This window comes from Papaver somniferum, chromosome 7 (genome assembly GCF_003573695.1).
Source record: "Papaver somniferum cultivar HN1 chromosome 7, ASM357369v1, whole genome shotgun sequence".
Classification (NCBI taxonomy): domain Eukaryota; kingdom Viridiplantae; phylum Streptophyta; class Magnoliopsida; order Ranunculales; family Papaveraceae; genus Papaver; species Papaver somniferum.
The window spans coordinates 143391705-143401058 of NC_039364.1; positions in this window are offsets into that span (position 1 = coordinate 143391705).

Here is a 9354-nt window from a genome sequence, read left to right on the forward strand (position 1 = left end):
CGATGATTGGAATATCGGCCCCCTGAATGATTGTGAAATGAATTCCCAACCCGGAGATTGTGTACCTGAGCTCCACTATGATCACCTTGGTGGAAATTCTTTGTAGACAAGAGCTCCTCCATCTGAGATATCATCATCGATTGGATTGACAACATATGTGAATCCAGGACAGCTTTCAATTTGATTTCAAATTCATCTTTGGTAAGCACATACCCGAGCTGGAGATTGATATTATCAATCTGAAGTTGTAGTTTAGGAGTTGTATCAGTTAGCTCTTTACAAGTTTGAGCAACCATGGTGGATTTTTTTTTTGAGCTAATTTGATGCGTGGGTAGGAAAGAACAACTCTGAATACCAATTGTACTATACTTAGTACGACTAATTAACAGAGTACTTAACAGGAATTGAAGAACAACAAGAAATGGTAACAATCTGCCTAAGCATCCACAGAACAATTCATTACATTCAGCTTAATCCCCACAAAAATGGTTCTTACACTTAATAAAGAAGGAAGAGAAAATAACTCAGATCGGAATTAGGTAATCCGAGAATGACACCTGTCCCTAGATTGACTAATCTCATAGTGACACATGCTGCTACACTACTAGCCACTAACTAATACTGAGTACACCCCAATGGATTACTCAGGGCAGACCACAATTCAAGAATAGTCATATGCAGGTACATGACACGTGCCCTTAGGCCTTACAAGGAGTTTATACACATTTTCCTACTTGCTAGGTATGCGTACCCGTACGCGTACCTCAAATTCCAGCAGAAATTTTCGGAACTAGGGTATGCGTACCCGTACGCATACCCTAGTGTCTTCGGTATTTAATAAAAACTCGTTTTGGCCACAACTTCTTCGTCCGAACTCGTAATGACCTCATTCTTTTTGCATTATTTTTATCTTTCAATTATCTTCAAGATGGTGATGATAAATCCTTAATTTGAATGAGTTAATCTCTGTCTTTGGCATGAGTCTTGCTTTTGAGCGTTTTGCTCATTTTCGTCGCACTTCTTCCACTTCTCTTAGACTTGGGAACTTGAATGCTTGGAATACTTCTCTTCCTAGCTATTTTCAGCACTTTTTAGATCCTTTTTTGATGATTCATTGGAGGCAAATAAGATAAAACAAGAGTAATAATACAAAAATATGCAAGAATAATAGCTAAAATAAGTATGGAATGGACACTAAAATCATATGAACACTTATAAAATTCTCCCACACTTAGATTTTGCGAGTCCTAGAGCAAACTAAATAAAAGTAATCCTAAATACAACAACTCAATGTCGTGAGGATACAGTTACTCTTAGCATGAATAACAGGCCTTTAAAACCCTAAGTGTCCCTAGTGGACGAGTTATAGTCTCGTGATGGCTTACAAGAAATATACCCACAAAACATACTCCAATCTCTCTCCTTGGAAGAACCACTAAGGATAGACACAAAGCAAAAAGCCAAATAATTATCTTGCATATGTTCTTTAGCTGCAAACATCCCACATACATTCCAATCATCACACATCAGCAATTACTTATGTGTGACATTCAACCTGTTTGTAAAAGTCCACTAAGATAGTCATCGTACTTGTTGCAACGTTTGTCACAACACTCGCATACTGAAATCACATTGATAGATAAGAAAATGGAAATAGAAAAGTGAAGTGTGCAAATGTTGACTAAAGTGAAAGATGTTACCCACAATACTTGTATGAATGTCATCAAAGGATTCTTATTTATAGCGCACTAGTTGAGATAAGCACTCATTTAACTCGACCACATGATTAGATACTCTAAGCGCATGTTCCTTTTCATCAAGTATGTGATAGTTTCCTTGGATCATGCGTTCCACGCTTGCTTAGGCGACGAAGACAGGGACAACGTTTCACACATACTGCTATCCAAGTGTCAAGAACCTCATTAATAGTCTTTTGACTTTCTATATAATGATGATATGGTTTTTGTTGTCATCGACTATGATTAGTCCGCAATTCCGGACCTATCATTTATTAGTGTCGATAAATGAAGAGGAGCCTTATTTATTTATTTTTATTCGGATCACTCTTTATGAGTGTAAGACAATTGTCTTATGGGGATTTTAAATAACTCAACCAATGATTAACTTGCTACAACATCCACGGCAGTATCAGGATGCCATCAAATCACTCTAAAGAAATATAGAACTGCAAAAATAAAAAGAAAGTGATTCAGTAATGATTAATTGCGAGGATAAATCTTTCAAACGACTACCATAACTTAGTTTCACAATCAATTATGAACGTATATATAATTAAGGATTGTAGAACGATAAAGTGGAACTCAATCTATAACCGTAAGAACTGTTTCAACCTTAAAAGGTTTAGAGTGTCATCCTAAATAACTCATAATTAACTCCAAAAGATGAATCCTCGAGAATGCAAGAAATCAAAGAGTAATTTTTTTTATGTGCATATGCATAAAATATGATACTAAATGCTCCCCCACACTTAAACTCAACATTGTCCTCATTGTTTATAACCGAAAATTCTGATTTCCGACATAATATCTCTGAAAAACTCAAAAACTGTACTGATGGGTAGGGAACTAGGAAAAACATCTTAAACTAAAGTTTTCCTCCTACGTCTTTTCTATAAGGTGTCAAAAGGGCACAGTGTTTAGATAAATGGTCTGACTTTTATGGCCTCCGGACTGACTGACATGCAATCTGAAAAAGTTCTGGAAAAATTCTGAAACTCAAATGTCCAGGCCTATCTCTCCAACTTAACAGGCTCCAAATTCTTTAAAAGTTGGGGTCAACCACTCAAATCGAAATTCGTATGAAGTCTCAAGAGCTATTTTCGTGACAAGTGCGCAGTCAGAATTTTCTGACGAGATCGTCAAAGCTTTCATTATGGATATAAGACTTGTAAAATCTAAGATGGGAATGAAATATATGATATGCAAAACTAAGAAAATTAAAAACAAAAAGGATAGAGATACAAAACCAATGGGTTGCCTCCCATTTAGCGCTTCGTTTAATGTCCTCAGCCCGACTTGGCATTCCAAATATGCTACTCCTCCATAGGGAGTAAATCATGAAGCTCAATCTCATCCATGTTCACATAAGCAACATTTTCATAATATGGCTTCAATCTATGGACTTTTACTTATAAAGTTGTTCCATCTCTAAGACTAGAAATTTCAACTGCACCATAAGAGAAAACATTAGTTACAACAAACGGTCCAATCCATCTGGACCTTAGCTTCCCAGGAAATAGTTTAAGACGAGAATTAAATAAAAGAACTTTTTGACCAACAAGAAAACTCTTTCGATAAATCATCTTTTCATGGAAAAGTTTCGTCTTTTCCTTGTAAATACGAGAGCTCTCGTAAGCATCATTACGTATCTCCTCTATCTCGTTGAGTTGTAACTTCCTTTGCTTCCCCGCATTGTCATAATCCGTGTTGCACATATTTATCGCCCAATAAGCCTTATGCTCAAGTTCAACCGGAAGATGACAAGATTTGCCATAAACCAACCGATATGGAGACATACCAATCGGTGTTTTTTACGTCGTTCTATATGCCCAAAGTGCATAATTAAGCCTATAACTCCAATCTTTCCGTGTAGCGTTTACGGTTTTCTCAAGAATGGATTTAATCTCACGGTTTGAGATTTCAGCTTGCCCACTAGTTTGTGGGTGATATAGCGTACCAACCTTGTGTGTTATGTTGTACTTTTTGAGTAGATCATGGAAGGATTTCTGAAAATGCGAACCTCTGTCACTGATAATCACTCTTGGTGTGCCATATCTAGAGAAAATATATTCCTTCACAAACTCACAAACAACTTGAGAATCATTAGTATGGGTGTCTTTAGCTTCCACCCATTTTGAAACATATTCCACAGCAAGAAGTATATAAAATTTTCCATAAGAATTGAAAAAATGACCCAAAAAATAAATGCCCCACATATCAAAAATCTCTACAGTTTGAATAGGATTGAGTGACATTTGATTTCGAGCACCTAGATTGCCAGTTCGTTGACATCTATCACAAGATTTGCAAAAAACTATATGCATCCTCAAATAAGGTAGGCCAATAAAATCCACTTTCAGTACTTTGAAAGCGGTACTTTTAGAACCAAAGTGACCACCACATGCATACGTATGACAAAAAGTAAGAATAGATTGAAATTCAGAATTAGGTACGCACCTGCGGATGATTTTCTCAGAATCGTATTTCCACAAGTAGGGCTCATCCCACACATACTGCTTGGCTATTTTATTAAGCTTGAGCTTTTGAAATTAGACATTGTACTAGGTATTTGTCTTGTAACCAAGTAGTTCACTATATCCGCGTACCAAGGTGTTGAATCTTCAATTGAGAAAAGTTGTTCGTCTGGAAAACGATCTTGTAAAGGAAGTTCTTCTTCGGAAACAACAAGTCTACTAAGATGATCAGTAACAGTATTTTCAACACCTCTTTTATCCTTTATTTCATAATCAAATTCTTGCAATAGTAGTATCCACCGTATAAGTTTTGGCTTAGCTTATTTCTTCTTTAGTAGGTACCTAAGTGCTGCATGATCAGAATACACAACCACTTTTGAACCAACCAAATATGATCTAAATTTTTCTAGTGAAAATACTATAGCTAGAAATTCTTTCTCGGTGGTAGAATAGTTGACTTGTGCATCGTTTAGGGTCCTAGATGCATAATAAATCACATGAGACAGCTTGTCTACTCTTTGACCCAAAACGGCTCCAACTGCATAGTCACTTGCATCACACATTAATTCAAATGGAAAACTCAAATCCGGTGACTTACAAATTGGTGCACTTGTCAACAATTCTTTCAATCTATCAAAGGCATCCTTCCTTGCAGTCCTCATTGAATCCAAAAACAACTTCTTTTTGCAATAATTTGCATATCGGCATTGAGATTTTGGAGAAATCCTTGATAAACCGCCTGTAAAAACCTGCATGACCAAGATAAGAACGAATCTCCCTCACCGAAGTGGGATATTGTAAGTTTCTTATCAAAGCTATCTTTGCTTTGTCAACTTCAAGCCCTCGAGAGGACACAATATGACCAAGCACTATTCCATGGTTTACCATAAAATGACATTTCTCCCAATTAATAAAAAGATTAGTGTCTATGCATCTTTTAAGCACAACTTCAAGGTTTTGTAAACAAATATCAAATGAATCGCCATAAACACTAAAATCATCCATAAATACCTCAATGATGCGTTCCACAGAGTCAGAAAATATACTGACCATACACCTTTGAAAAGTGGCAGGTGCATTGCAAAGACCAAACGACATCCGTCTATAGGCAAACGTACCAAAAGGATAAGTAAAAGTAGTCTTTTACCGATCCTCCGACGCAATAACAATCTGATTGTATCCCAAATAACCGTCCAAAAAGAAGTAATGTGAGTGTCCCGCTAACCTCTCTAACATATGGTCAATGAAAGGCAAAGGAAAGTGATCCTTTCGGGTTGCGACATTAAGCTTTCTGTAGTCTATGCACACTCTCCATCCTGTTTGAACTCTTGTAGGAACAAGCTCATCATCTTGATTTCTAACAACAGTAACACCTGCTTTCTTAGGTACCACCTGTACCGGGCTAACCCATTTGCTGACAGAAATTGGGTAAATCACCCCCACACTTAGTAATTTGAGGATCTCTTTGTTCACGACCTACATCATTGGGGGGTTAATCCTACGCCGAGCATCACGTACAGGCTTAAAATAATCTTCCATTAGGATTCTATGCATGCACATGGATGGACTAATGACTTTGATATCAGCAATTGTCCAACCAATAGCCATTTTGTGTTGTTACAGAACCCTAAGTAGACGTTCTTATTGTAATGGGGTGAGGTTCTTTGCAATAATCACTGAAAGTTATTCTTTATCACCCAAGTACGCGTCTGGAAGCGGCTTCAATTCTAGTTTCGGTGCCTGTACAATAGAAGGTAATGGAACCTATTAGTGATGGGTAAAGAAATATAAGAAATATTACCCGGTTTAGATTCTTGCAATGCCGTTAAAGAACCACACATCTCCACTAAATCTTTGGCTAAGTCAAGGTCCAAGTTTGGTTGTCCATGAATGTGCAAATCAATGCTATTTCGTAGCACAACTCCAAGCTGATCTTCAATATTCGAATCAAACATTTGTTGTGTTAACTAACCGACAACATCAATGGAGAAAGCTGAGTGAACATCACTAGGATAGCGCATGGTTTCAAAAATATTGAACCGTATGATCTCCTTATCAAATTCCATAGTGAGTGCACCACTACCAACATCAATCTTCGTATTTGCAGTTTTCATAAACGGTCTCCCAAGAAGTAACGAAGTAGATGAACAATTATCTCCATTATGCATATCCACAATGTAGAAATCAACCAGAAAGATTAACTGATTCACTTGAACTAACACGTCCTCCACGACTCCCTTAGGATATATTGGACTTGTTATCCAATTGAATAGTAATCTTTGCCTCTTTTAAAGGTCCGAGATTCAAAGAATCATAAACATCGGATGACATAACACTTATGGATGCTCCTAAATCAAGCAAGAACGCTCGAATCGTCGGTTACCAATGGTAACGGGTAACGTGAAACCTCCAGGATCTTCACACTTTGTAGGCATCTTCTTTAGTAACATAGCTGTAGCACTTTCGCCCACCTGAGTAATCTCATTATCCATCAACCTATCCTTCGTTATACAAAAAACCTTCAAAAACTTGGCATACCTGGGTACGGTTCTGATGGCCTCAATAAATGGAATGTTAATGTGTATCTTGCTGAAAATGTCCATGATCTCCTTGCCTTGAGCTTGCTTCTTAGACTTGGCAAAAAAACTAGGGAAAGGAGGTGGTATGGTAAAAGTGGTAACCGTATCCTTAGGTTGGCCGTTTGAGGTTGGATTTTTCTTTGGGTCGGTTTCCTCTTCTACTTCCTTTTCGATGTCGTTACTAACCTCTTTTTGTTGATGGAGATCTTCAGTCTGTCTCCCACTTCTTAGAGTTACTGCATTAACGTGTTCTCTTGGGTTCACAAAAGGTTGTTATGGGAACTTTGTTGAAGCTTTCGCTTTCATTTGATTCATATTTGTCGCCATTTGCCCCATCTGAGTTTGTAAATCTCTAATAGTGTTATCAGTTTTCAACTGATTTTGATCAGACTTCTGTTGAATTTGTTGGAACATGGATATGAGCATGTCAATCTTTGATTCTTCTGTTGGAAGTTTTTGTTGTGGTTGGAATTGTTGCTGGAAACCACCTTGTCTCGCATACGGATTAGGAGCTGCAGCTTGCTTATTCGCATAACTAAAATTTGGATGATCTTTCCAACCAGGATTATAAGCATTAGAGTATGGATCACACCTTTGCCTTTGATTAGGAAATATAGCATTTACCTCAGCATCATATTCATATGTAGGAATAACTGCAGAAGCTATCTGTTGAACCATCTTTTCCACATTACCCATTCGTTTCTCAATATTCGAAAAATTCCCATCTCACTAACTCTTCTAACCACCGATGAATCTCTAGTATGAAACTGTTGCGTATTTGCAGCCATGCTATCTATCAAACTAGTAGCCTCCTAAATGGTTTTATTAGCCAGTGCACCACTGCTAGATGCATCAATTAAGTGTCTCTCATGCGGTAGTAACCCTTCATAGAAGTGTGTGATAATAAGTTGTGGTGGTATCTGATGGTGTGGACAACTCGCCAACAATCTCTTGTACCACTCCCAATAGTCGTACAAAGATTCTCCATTAATCCGCACAATTCCACTAATTTCCTTTACGAATAGCTGCAGCTTTAGAAGCAGGAAAGTACTTCTCTAAAAATAGATTTTTCATTCCGGTCCATGTGGTAATACTTTCGGAAGGGAGATAATATAACCATGATTCTTCTTGGTCCGTTAATGAAAACGGAAAAGCTTGTAGAAAAGTTGTATCATCATCATTATCGCTCTTTTCATACTTCTTACTGTATTTTGAAACTGTTGCAGGTGTCGATTAGGATCTTCACCCAGTAGTCCCTTGAACTTTGGAACCAAATGAAGAAGATTTGACTTAAGTTCCACTATGTCAGTTAGAGTAATACACAGTGGTTGAGATTCTAAACATGTTGATGTTAGATCTCTCAACGTCTTCCTCTCCGGAGGTGGAGGTGGTTGAGGATTTTCACCGTCGTTCACCATTGTTGATGTAGAAGGTTCTTCTTGTTGCGTTTGCTGACGTGCTTGAAGTACCGTTCCTTTACGGATTTGAATACCTCACCTCTGGTATTCCCAGTCTTTCGGTGCCAGAGATTAAGTACCTGAAAATAAAGATCTAGAAAAAGAAATTAAAAACTAACAAGAAATTATAAAAAAAATTATAAAAATATAAAAAATAACAACTAAAGCTACCTACTGCACCCCAGCAGCGGCGCCAAAAGTTGTTGGGTTGTCGTAGCCTCAACAAATTAATAATCTTATTTCCACACAATTAACTGGTAATATAATGGAAGTAAGGATCGTTCCCACGAAGAGCAGTGAGTTTTAGTTGTCAAAGTGTCACAAAGGGGGTTTTGTTTAGATTTTGAATAAAATAATCATAAAAAATAAAATTGTATTGTAATCAATAGAGAGAGATATGATCGAGGAATCCTTCTTCGTTAATAAACCGTCAATGAGTTATTATAATTTCCTACTCGTCGTTAATCATAGATTATCACCAACCGTGGAATAACAACTAGCTCAGTGTTGTTCCCTAAATTCCTTTTACCACTGAGTACAGAAGCTCTCCAATACCAGATTCTATTCGCCTAACCACCTAGTAATAGCTCACTCAAGGTGTAATTTGGTCGAATGATTTATCTTTTTTGAATTTATAGGTTGATCCTAGTAGTTAGACTCTTAGCTCAAGGTCCACTTTCTAGTGTTGGTTATACACACAATCGCTCCACAGAATTCCTATGTAAGGTCTCTTGTTCTCTTCTTGTGTAAAGTTTATTCGACTATTACTTATCTCCTAACTCAATACTAGCAATAGATCAAATTAACAAACCAATCCAGTTGGCCACCTAGACAATCTATCAATCAATCATAAATATTCAAATAGTATAAACAATCGATAATCATATGAAGAACTTCAAAGTATATTAATATAATAACTCAAATCTTGTTTACAACTTAGAATTCATCCTCAATCAATAGGTGTTTAGCTACTCATGGATGTAGAAACATCCGTGATATACATATAAGAAAAATTTAGAGATATCGTTACGATTGAGGAACCGCTCCGAAACCCTAGCTTTTGATGTTTCTTCTCTCCAAGCTTACAATTTCGTGACCTAATGAT